Consider the following 11,112-nt stretch of genomic DNA (forward strand, 5'->3'; position numbering starts at 1 on the left):
TGCCAGTGGTAGGTTATTTGATTTCTTTTCCTTCTAGGCTTTTCTTTTGAGGCCAGTCCAAGAATATTGATTTCTTGCATTGAAAATTTGCTCTCTCCATGGAGAATCTTATTGCTTCCCTCCAACCAGTGATTATATAAGTTTAATGGAGCTTTTTATAATGAAGGTGTGCCAGAGAGCTACAGGTTTAAATAACATTAATTTTCTCAATTACATTATTTATTTCCAAAGAATTATTGGATGTTTGGCTTTTTAATAATAAACCTTACACCTTTTATATAGAGGTAAAAGCAGAGTGAGAGAGTACATTATACTATATGCCTGCAAGTTCATTTCTGATGTCCCATAAAAATTCTTAAATTTATTTTCTGTATAGTATTATCGTGTAAGAAAATATCATGCTTGACTTGGCAGCAAACATAATAAAATTGGAATGATAAGAAAAGATTAGCATGGCTCCTTCATAAAGATGATGTCTAAAAATACGAGAAGGCTTCCATGTACCCAAAGCATGCTTAATCATATCACAAGGACACTTGCTCAGCTATATATTCATAGCAGCATTATTCATAATAGCCAGAACCTGGAAACAAACTACCTGCCCTTCAACTGAAGAATGGGTAAAGAAACTATGGTACATATACACAATGGAGTACTACTCAGCAGGGGGGAAAATGACATCAGGAAATTGGAGACAAACATTACTAAAACTCAAATCACATATAAAACCACACACACTTATAGTGGGAGACTTTAACACCCCACTCTCACCACTGAAAAGGAGCAGCAGACAGAAAATTAACAAAGAAACAAAGGAACTAATAGAAGTTATGGCCCAATTGGGCTTAACAGACATCTGTATTACATTCCATCTGAACACAAAACAATATACCTTCTGCTCAGTGCCACATGGAACCTTCTCAAAAATTGACCACATACTTGGCAACATAGCAAACCTCAACAGGTACAAAATAATTAAAATAACCCACTGTATCTTATCAGACCACTGTGCTTTAGAGTTAGAATTCAACAACAACATGAATTGCAGAAAACCTACAAACTCATGGAAATTAAGTAATGCCCAACTGCACAATTCCTGGGTCGAGGACAAAATAAAAAAAGAAATTAATGATTTCCTAGAACTCAATGAGAATGCGGACACAACATACCCAAACTTATGGGACACTTTGAAAGCAATGCTAAAAGGAAAGTTCATAGTGCTAAGTACCCACATGAAGAAACAGGAGAATAATCACAATAGAGAATTAACAGTACAATTGAAAGCTCTAGAACACAAAGAAGCCAATACACCCCAGAGGAGTAGACACCAGGAAATAACCAAATTGAGGGCTGAAATCAATAAAGTGGAAACCAGGAGAACAATACAAAGATTCAATGAAAATGAAACAAAGAGTTGGTTCTTTGAGAAGATCAACAAGATAGACAACCCTTTATCCAAACTTACCAAATGGCAGAGACTGAAAATGCAAATTAATAAAATCAGGAATGAAAGGGAGGACATAACAACAGACACAGAAGAAATCCAGAGAATGATTAGGTCATACTTCGAAAACCCGATTTCCTCAAAGTTCGAAAATTTGAAGGAAATGGACAGTTTTTTGGACAGATTTCACTTACCAAAATTAAATCAAGACCCAGATTAGCAACTTCAATAGACCTATAACCCCTAATGAAATAGAAGCAGTCATCAAAAGCCTCCCAAACAAAAAAGCCCAGGGCCAGATGGGTTCAGTGAAGAATTCTACCAAAAATTCAAGGAATAGCTAACACCAATTCTCTTCAAAGTATTCCACACAATAGAAGCAGAAGGGTCATTGCCAAACTCTTTTTATGAGGCTTCAATAACCTTGATACCCAAGCCACACAAAGACACAAATAAGAAAGAGAACTACAGACCAAAATCCCTAATGAACATTGATGCAAAAATTCTCAATAAAATACTGGCAAATTGAATCCAAAAACACATCAGAAAAATCATCCACCATGATCAAGTAGGTTCCATCCCAGGGATGCAAGGATGGTTCAACATATGAAAATCCATCAATGTAATCCACCATATAAACAGACTGCCAGAAAAAAAAAAAAAAAACATGATCATCTCACTAGATACGAAAAAGCCTTTGACAAAATCCAACACCCCTACATGATAAAGATCTTGGAGAGATCAGGGATAACAGGAACATACCTTAACATAATAAAAGCAATATACAGCAAGCAGACAGCCAACATCAAGTTAAATGGAGAGAAACTCAACACAATTCCTCTAAAATCAGGGACAAGACAAGGCTGTCCACTCTCTCTATATCTCTTCAATACTGTACTTGAAGTTTTAGCTAGAGCAATAAGACAAGAAAAGGAGATAAAGGGGATACAAATTGGAAAGGAAGAAGTCAAACTTTCACTATTTGCAGATGATATGATAGTCTACATATGTGACCTGCAAAATTCTACCAAGGAACTCCTACAGCTGATAAGCACAATCAGCAAATTGGCAGGATACAAGATTAACTCAAAAAAATTTGTAGCCCTACTATATACAGATGATACATTTGTGGAGAAAGAAATCAGAGAAACAACACCCTTTACAGTTGCCACAAACAACATAAAATACCTTGGGGTAACGCTAACCAAAAAAGTGAAAGACCTGTACTGTAAGAATTTTGAGTCTTTAAAGAAATAAATTAAAGAAGATACTAGAAAATGGAAGGGTCTCCCATCTTCTTGGATAGGTAGGATCAACTTAGTAAAAATGGCAATCTTGCCAAAAGCAATCTACAGATTCAATGCAATCCCCATCAAAATCCCAACTCAATTCTTCACAGACCTTGAAAGAACAATTCTCAACTTTATATGGAAAAACAAAAGACCCAGAATAGCCAAAGGAACCCTGTACAATAAAGGAACTTCTGGAGGCATCACCATCCCTGACTTCAAGCTCTATTACAGAGCTATAGTCCTGAAAACAGCTTGGTATTGGCACAAAAATAGATAGGTAGACCAATGGAATAGTGTTGAAAACCCTGATATTAACCCACACACCTAGGAACACTTGATTTTTGACAAAGAAGCTAAATTTATATTATGGAATAAAGAAAGCATCTTCCTCAAATGGTGCTGGCATAACTGGATGCTGGAATGTAGAAGACTGCAAATAGATCCATGTCTATCGCCATGCACAAAACTTAAGTGCAAATGGATCAAAGACCTCAACATAAATCCAGACACACTGAACCTATTAGAAGACAAAGTGGGAAATACCCTTGAATTAATTGGTACAGGAGACTGCTTCCTGAACATTACACATACAGGGATACTCCCTGAGCCAAGACACACAGGGGTGGGCCTAGGACATATCCCAAAGGAAATGATAGACTCTGATGAAGGCCTCACCCTCCCCTGGAGAGCAGAAAGGATATGTGATAGGTAGGATTAGTTGGTGGGTGTGGTAGGGGAGGAGGGGTGGGAGTGGCAACTGGGATTGACATGTAAAACAATCTTGTTTCTAATTCAAATTTAAAAAGTAAAGAAAAAAGAAAAAGAAAAAGAAATTTGCAGACAAATGGATGGAACTAGAAAAAATTAATTCTGAGTGAAGTAACCCAGACCCAGAAAGTCAAACATGGTATGTACTCACTCATAAGTGGATATTAGATGTAAATCAAAGATAACCATGCTATAATCCTCAGGCTCAGAGAATTAGGGATACACGGATCTCTCTAGAAAGAGGAAATAGATTAAATATGTTGAGTAAATTGGAGTGGGGTATAGAGGGGAGGAGATGGGGAATGGGCACATGAGGGATCAGGATGATCAAGTTGGGGGCTAGACAGAGAGTAGTGAAAGAGATACATTGATAGAGGATGCCATTAGGAAGAAACCCAGTGCCAGAGAGACTCCCATGAATCCACAAGGATGACCCCAGATAAGCTTCTATCAATAGTGGAGAGGGTGCCTGAACTGGCCTTCCCCTATAATCAGATTGGGGAATACCCTAATTGGCCTCATAGAGCCTTCATCCAGTAACTGATGGAAATAGATGTAGAGATTCACAGCCAAGCACTGGGTGATCTCTGAGAGTCCAGGTGAAGAGATGTAGGAAAGACTATATGAGCAAGGGGGTAGGTCAAAATCATAACAGGGAAATCCACAGAGACAGCTGACCTGAGCTTGATAGAGCTCAGTGACTCTGGACAGACCTAGCCTCTTTGCATCTGGGAGACAGGTGTGTAGCTTGGTCTTTCGTGGGGTCCATAGCAGTGGAAACGGGACCTGTCCCTGATGCCTGAGCTCCTTGGAATGTACTCCCTAAGGTGGGATGCCTTGACTGGCCTTGATGCAAGTTGGTCCTGCCTCAACTTGATTTGCCATGCTTTGTTGACTCCCCTGGGAGGCCTTGCTACTTCTGAATGGAGACAGAGAAGGAGTAGATGAGGGAGGGCTAGAAGTGAGGGAGGAGGAAGGGGAAACTGTGGTTGATCTGTAAAATAAATAAATTAATACATTAAAAAAGAAAATATCAGTATGTGAATTGGTACTTTTGATGAAAGGTTTGTGCATGATTTTATTTATATTTTATAATAAATATATTACCTTTGATTTACATAAAATTTGTGAAGCCAGTACAAATCATTTTCTGTACTCCATACCCAGGTTCTGTGACATTTGAACAGCACACATTGCATACTTCATTAATCACTACTGTTCATACTGTTATGAATTAAATTCTACTCTTTCTGAAGACTTCTTATTCTCTCTCTATATCCTCTCTCTCTCTCTCTCTCTCTCTCTCTCTCTCTCTCTCTCTCTCTCTCTTAGTTTCAAGTTCTGATCAAGGTACTACACTACAGGCTTCATTTTCAGGACAGGTCCACAAATATCCTCTGGGACCTTGGTGGTTTTGCTGGGCTTGGAGGGCTTGAGAAAAGCTGAAGTTTATAAAAGTTCATCAGTTGCATTTGTTTGAAAATATTCCTCATGGTTGGATTGAAGATATGAATTTGGGAGTTAGGGCCACAGAGGTGAAATGCAGTATCCATCACACCTTGTTAAGGGTACCTCCATCTACCTCACCCACCACTCCTGCTGTAGACCTCTCCTGACCATTGAGGCAGTCTCTAAATTTCCCTCATAGTGTGGTCTCTCTGTTTTCCTCTTTACTGAACTGACTAGAAGGAATTTGCTATACATAGACCACACCTGATGAATAGGTGCTTAGTTTTTCATCTTAAATTTGCTGTGGCATGGACCCCAGATATGTAGTAAGCAATTATTATAGATATCTCTGTTAAGATATCAATTGGATGTGATTGACATTAAGTAAACAGATTGCCTCTATTGCCTCATCAGCTGATGGTCATAGGAGGAAAATATTGACCTCCCAAAGCAAGGATTCGTGCTGACATGACCTTGCAACTTGTCACAGATTCCAGTCTGTTTCTAGCCTGCCCTACAGACTCTGGTTCATCAAGCCTCCAGATTTCCAAGGAGATTGTCTAAAATCTGCCCCCATTTTCTACTCATCATCATATTGGCCCTGATCCTCCAGACAACTAACACAAAGTTTGCAACTGCACAAATTATTTGAGATTCTTCACAACAAATATATGCTCTTATTTTGTCAGTAATTTCTTTAGATTGGTCAACTCAAGGGTTTTTATTTTATGTTTGAGTTTTTACCTATCAGTAATTTATTTTATTGCTGAGTTCTTCCAGCTTTGGGTGAGGGCGCCCCAGTCTCTGTTCAATTGTCTCCTCTGTCCCTTTAACATATGCTCTTCATGCTTTCAGTCTTTTACAGCACTTCCTTAATTTCTGGTCCCAGATGCTGGAAGAACTTCTAAGCATGATACATTGGCAAGGCTGGTAATAAGAAAAGGGATGTTCATGCTTCTTGGATTATCCAAATCCCTAAAATGCAAAACTGTTGTCAGTAACAATTACTTAAAAATGAATTTCAGTAGAACATTACAGCGGTTACTCTAAAGTGATACAAATGATAAACACCTGATTAATTTTTGTCACATAGTATTAAATCGCATATGCAAAGACAAGTCAAATTGAAGCTTATTTTATACCAAGCTACATTATATGACAACAGACATGCATCTGGATGGAGTGTTTGAAGTTGCTGTCTCTCTGCAGATGACAGGATCAAAAGATGTACCAAAGCAGGTTCTGAGGAACTGGTAGGAGCTGAGATTGTCATTTGCCTTGCTTTATGTATCATGCCTGCAATTGGCAATAGGGGATTCCTCAAAATACCATCATGCATTGGTACAAACTAGGGGAAATATTGTTTAAAATGAGTGACTGGGAAGTTCAAGAGAAAAGAGTACAAGCAAATTAATGTCATTTAAAAAGAAATGTCTTTCTTGACGCTAAGGTGAAAATAAATCAGAGCAGAGTGAGACAGCTGGGACAGTGCTACCGAGAGAGATGAACGGATGTGTTTGTACAACTCAATGAGTTGCAAGGATGATAAAATTCCGAACATATCTGTGTCTACCTCCCAAGTGCTGGGATACAGGCTCACATCATGATACAGCTCTCTATACAGCACTGAGAATTGATCCCAGGACTTCATGAATTCTGGGCAAGCATTCTCTCAGCTTAGCTACATGGTAGCCCCTTAAGTGTAGTTTGTATGTGAGCGGGAAGTTGCTGAGGAGCTCTAGACATAATGTTTATATGACATTGAAGCACTTTTTTAGAAGGAGTTGTTCCACCAGACCATCACATGAAGGACTGGGAAAGAATGGCATGGATGCTCTAAATAGTACACAGCTATTGGGGAACAGGGGGATGAAATGGTAAGTGGTCCCCAGATCCTTTCCCTTTGGTGTCAAATCTTTGGTTTCCTGTGCAGAGGTTGTTGTAAAAATCACTTGTTTGAATTTGAACATCCCAGCTTTCAAATTATCACTGGAGTGATATGAGGTTCCTTTCCTATAAAACCTAAAATAAATGAGGTTTTGAAATACTACATAATAAAACAAAGAGCAAAGAATTACCAGCCCACAATCCACACCACCAGAGAAGCTAGGAAACAAGGGGGCTCTAAGAGAGACACATATGTTCCCTCAGAAAATGGGAAAGGGACAAGATCTCCTGAGCAAATTGGGAGCATGAGGGGAGAGGAGAGGGAGCTAGGAGAATGAGAAGTGGAGAAGAGGGGTGAGGAGGACATGAGGGAGCAGGAAGTTTGAGTTGTGGGAAGAACAGAGGAGAGCAAGATAAGAGACACCATAATACAGGGAGCCATTATAGGTTTAAAGAGAAACAAGGCACTAGGGAAATTTCTGTAGATCTACAACGATGACAACAACTATCAATCTAAGCAACAGAGGAGAGGCAACTTTTTTTGTGATTTTTTAAAATTAGTTCAAATTAGGAACAAGCTTGTTTCACATGCCAATCCCTTCTCCCTCACCCTTCCCTGTCCCCAACCGTCCCCTCTAGCCCCAACCTACCCCCCACCCCACTCACCCTCCAAAACCCAGGCAGGATAGGGTCCTCCACAGGTCTCCCCAAAGTCTACCACATCATTCTAGTCTGAGCCTAGGCCCTCTCCCATGTGTCCAGGCCTTCACATGGGATGGGCTCTCAAAGTCCCTTCTTACACAAGGGAAAAATACTAATCCACTACCAGGGGCCCCTAGAGTGCTGAGGCCTCCTAACTAACATCCATGTTCAAGGGTCTGGATCAGTCCTGTACAGGCCTTCCAGACAGCAGTCTGGGGTCCATGTGCTCCCCCTTGTTCATGCCAGCTGATTCTGTGGGTTTCACCAGCCTGGTACCGACCCCTTTGATCTTCATTCCTCCCTCTCTGCAACTAGTTCCAGAGTTCAGTTGAGTGCATAACTGTGGGTGTCTGCCTCTGCTCCCATCAGCCACTGCATGAGGGCCCGAGGATGGCATAAAAAGTAGTCGTCAGTCTAATTATAGGGGAAGGAAATTTAGGTTATCCTGTCCAACATTGCCTAGATTGTCAGTTCTCGTTATCCTTGTAGGTCTCTGGAAATCTACCTAGTGACAGATCTCTCCTCGGACCTATATTGGCTCACACTAATATGTTATCTCTCATCTTGCTTTCCTCTATTCTTCCCCCAACTCAATATTTCTGTTCCTCCATATCCTCCTCTCCTCTCCTCTCCTCTTCTCTTCCTCTCATTCTGGCAGCTCCCACTCTCCTACCCTCATGCTCCCAATTAGCTCAGGAGTTCCTGCTCCTTCCCATTCCTGAGGTCCATGCATTTTTTCCCTTAGAGTCCTTCTTGTTTCCTGGTTTCTTTGGTGAAAAAGATTGTAGGCTGGTTATCTTTGCTCTATGTCTAAAATTCATATATGAGTGAGTACATACCATGCTTGTCTTTTTGTGACTGGATTACCTTACTTAGGGTGGTTTCTTTTAGTTCCATCCATTTGTCTGCGAATTTCAAGATTCCATTGCTTTTTTCTTCTGAGTAGTACTCCATTGTATAAATGTACCACAGTTTTTCTATCCATTTTTCAGCTGAGGGGCATCTAGGATGCTTCCACGTTCTGGCTATTATAAACAATGTTGCTATGAACATGGGTGAATATATGTCCTTGTTGTATGGTCGTGCATTATTTGGGTATATGCCCAAATGACAAAATGCTGGATCTTGAGGCAGACTGATTCCCATTTTTCTGAGCAACTGCTATACCGATTCCAAAGTGGTCTTACAAGTTTGCACTCTCACCAGCAATGGAGGAGTGTTCCTTTTTCTCCACATCCTCTCCAGCATAGATTGTCATTGGTGTTTTTGGTTTTAGCCATTCTGACAGATGTGAGGTGATATCTCAGAGTTGTTTTGAGTTGCATTTCTCTGATGACTAAGGATTTTGAGCACTTTCTTAAGTGTCTTTCAGCCATTTAAGATTCCTCTGTTGAGAATACTCTATTTAATTCTGCAGCCCCACTTTTTAATTTCATTGTTTGTTGTTTTGGTGGCTAGCTTATTGAGTTCATTGTATATTTTCAAAATCAGCCCTTGGTCAGATGTGGGGTTGAGGAAGATCTTTTCCCATTCTGTGAGATGTTGTTTTTGTCTTACTGACTGTGTCATTTGCCTCAGAGAAGCTTCTGAGTTTCAGGAGGTCCCATTTATTAATTTGGAGATCTCAATGTCTGTGCTACTGGTGTAATGTTCAGGAAGCAGTCTCCTGTGCCAATTTGTTCAAGAGTATTTCCCACTTTCTCTTCTAGAAGATTCAGTGTGGCTGGATTTATGTTGACATCTTTGATCCATTTTGCACTTAAGTTTTGTGCATGGTGACAGATATGCTATCTGCACTCTTCTGCATGCCCGAATCTATTTGTGCCAGCATCATTTGTTAAAGACACTATCTTTCTTCCATTGTATAGATTCAGCAGCTTTGTCAAAAATAAGGTATTCATAGCTATGTGTGTGGGTTAATATCAGGGTTTTCAACTCTATTCCATTAGTCTACTTGTCTATTTTTGTGCCAATACCAAGCTGTTTTCAGAACTATGGATCTATAATAGAGCTTGTAGTCAGGGATGGTGATGCCTCCAGAAGTTCCTTTATTGTACAGAGTTGTTTTGGCTATCCTGCGTTTTTTGTTTTTCCATATAAAGTTGAGTATTGTTCTTTCAAGGTCTGTAAAGAACTGTGTTGGGATTTTTGATTGGAACTGCGTTGAATCTGTAGATTACTTTTCACAAGATTGCCATTATTACTATGTTGATTCTACCTATCCAAGAGCATGGGGGATCTTTCCATTTTCTGGTATCTTCTTTGATTTTGTTCTTAAAATACTCAAAGTCCTTACTGTACAGGTCTTTCACTTTTTGGTTAGTGATACCCCAAGGTATTTTGTGTTGCTTGCGGATATTGTGAATGGTGATGTTTCTCTGATTTCTTTCTCATTGGATTTATCATGTGTATATAGTAGGGCTACTGTTTTTTTTTTTTTTTTGAGTTAATCTTGTATCCTGCTATTTTGCTGAAAGTGTTTATCAGTTGTAGGAGTTTCTTGGTAGAGTTTTTCGGGTGACTCATGTAGACTATCATATCGTCTGCAAATAGTGAAAGTTTGACTTGTTCCTTTCCAATTTGTATCCCTTTGATCTCCTTTTCTTGTCTTATTGTTCTAGCTAGAACTTCAAGTACAATATTGAAGAGATATGGAGAGAGAGGACAGCCTTGTCTTGTCCCTGATTTTAGAGGAATTGTGTTGAGTTTCTCTCCATTTAACTTGATGTTGGCTGTCTGCTTGCTGTATATTGCTTTTAATATGTTAAGGTATGTTCCTGTTATCCCTGATCTCTCCAAGATCTTTATCATGTAGGGGTGTTGGATTTTGTCAAAGGCTTTTTCGTATCTAGTGAGATGATCATGTTTTTATATCCTGTAGCAATCTTCAACAACTGAGATTCTCTCTTCCATCTCTTGAATTCTATTGGATATAGTCACATCTTTAGTTCCTGGTAGTTTATCCAGCCTTTCTATTTCCACCATCCCCTCATTCTGTGTTTTCTGTATTGTATCTATTTCAGCTTTCATGCCTTGAACTGTTTAGAGTGCTTCCTTCACTTGTTTGGTTGTTTTTTTCCTTGGCTTTCTTTAGATTCTTTAAGAGATTTGTTGACTTCTTGAATTTTTTTGGTTTGTCTTTTCCTCCATTTTATGTAAATTTTCTTGTTTTTTTTTCTTCTTTTTCTTTAAGGGATTTTCTTGTTTTGTCTTTAAAGGTCTCTATCATCTTCCTAAGATAATTTTTGAGGCCCATCTCTTCTTCATCCTCTTTGTTGGGTTTTTCAGATCTTGCTGGTGTGGAGTCCCTAGATTCTGGTGGTATCATATTGGTTTTTCTGTTGTTGTGTTCTTACTCTGTCTTCTTCCCATCCCTTCTTCCAGTGAGTGCAGGTGGGGTCTCTCCCTCTCTCTGGTGGCAGGCGGAGGGCTCAGCCTCTTGTGGCAGAGGGCATTGGGTGGACAAGGGTGGGATATGTCCGGACTCAGGGTGAGCCTTCTAGGTCTGGCCAGTTCCACTCTTGTTGGGGGTAGAGGGGTTCACGCAGAAGCGAGCAGGGGTTGATGGGG

The 11,112-nt window shown here is 39.8% G+C and overlaps 1 non-coding gene across 1 annotated transcript; it reads left to right on the forward strand.

The window, feature by feature from the left end:
- Positions 1 to 398: 398 nt before the first annotated feature.
- LOC113833043 lies at positions 399 to 504 on the forward strand. The gene has a single exon (XR_003480588.1). It is a non-coding gene; the product is annotated as a U6 spliceosomal RNA (small nuclear RNA).
- The last annotated feature ends 10,608 nt before the right edge of the window (positions 505 to 11,112 follow it).

Source organism: Cricetulus griseus (genome assembly GCF_003668045.3).
Source record: "Cricetulus griseus strain 17A/GY chromosome 1 unlocalized genomic scaffold, alternate assembly CriGri-PICRH-1.0 chr1_0, whole genome shotgun sequence".
Lineage (NCBI taxonomy): Eukaryota > Metazoa > Chordata > Mammalia > Rodentia > Cricetidae > Cricetulus > Cricetulus griseus.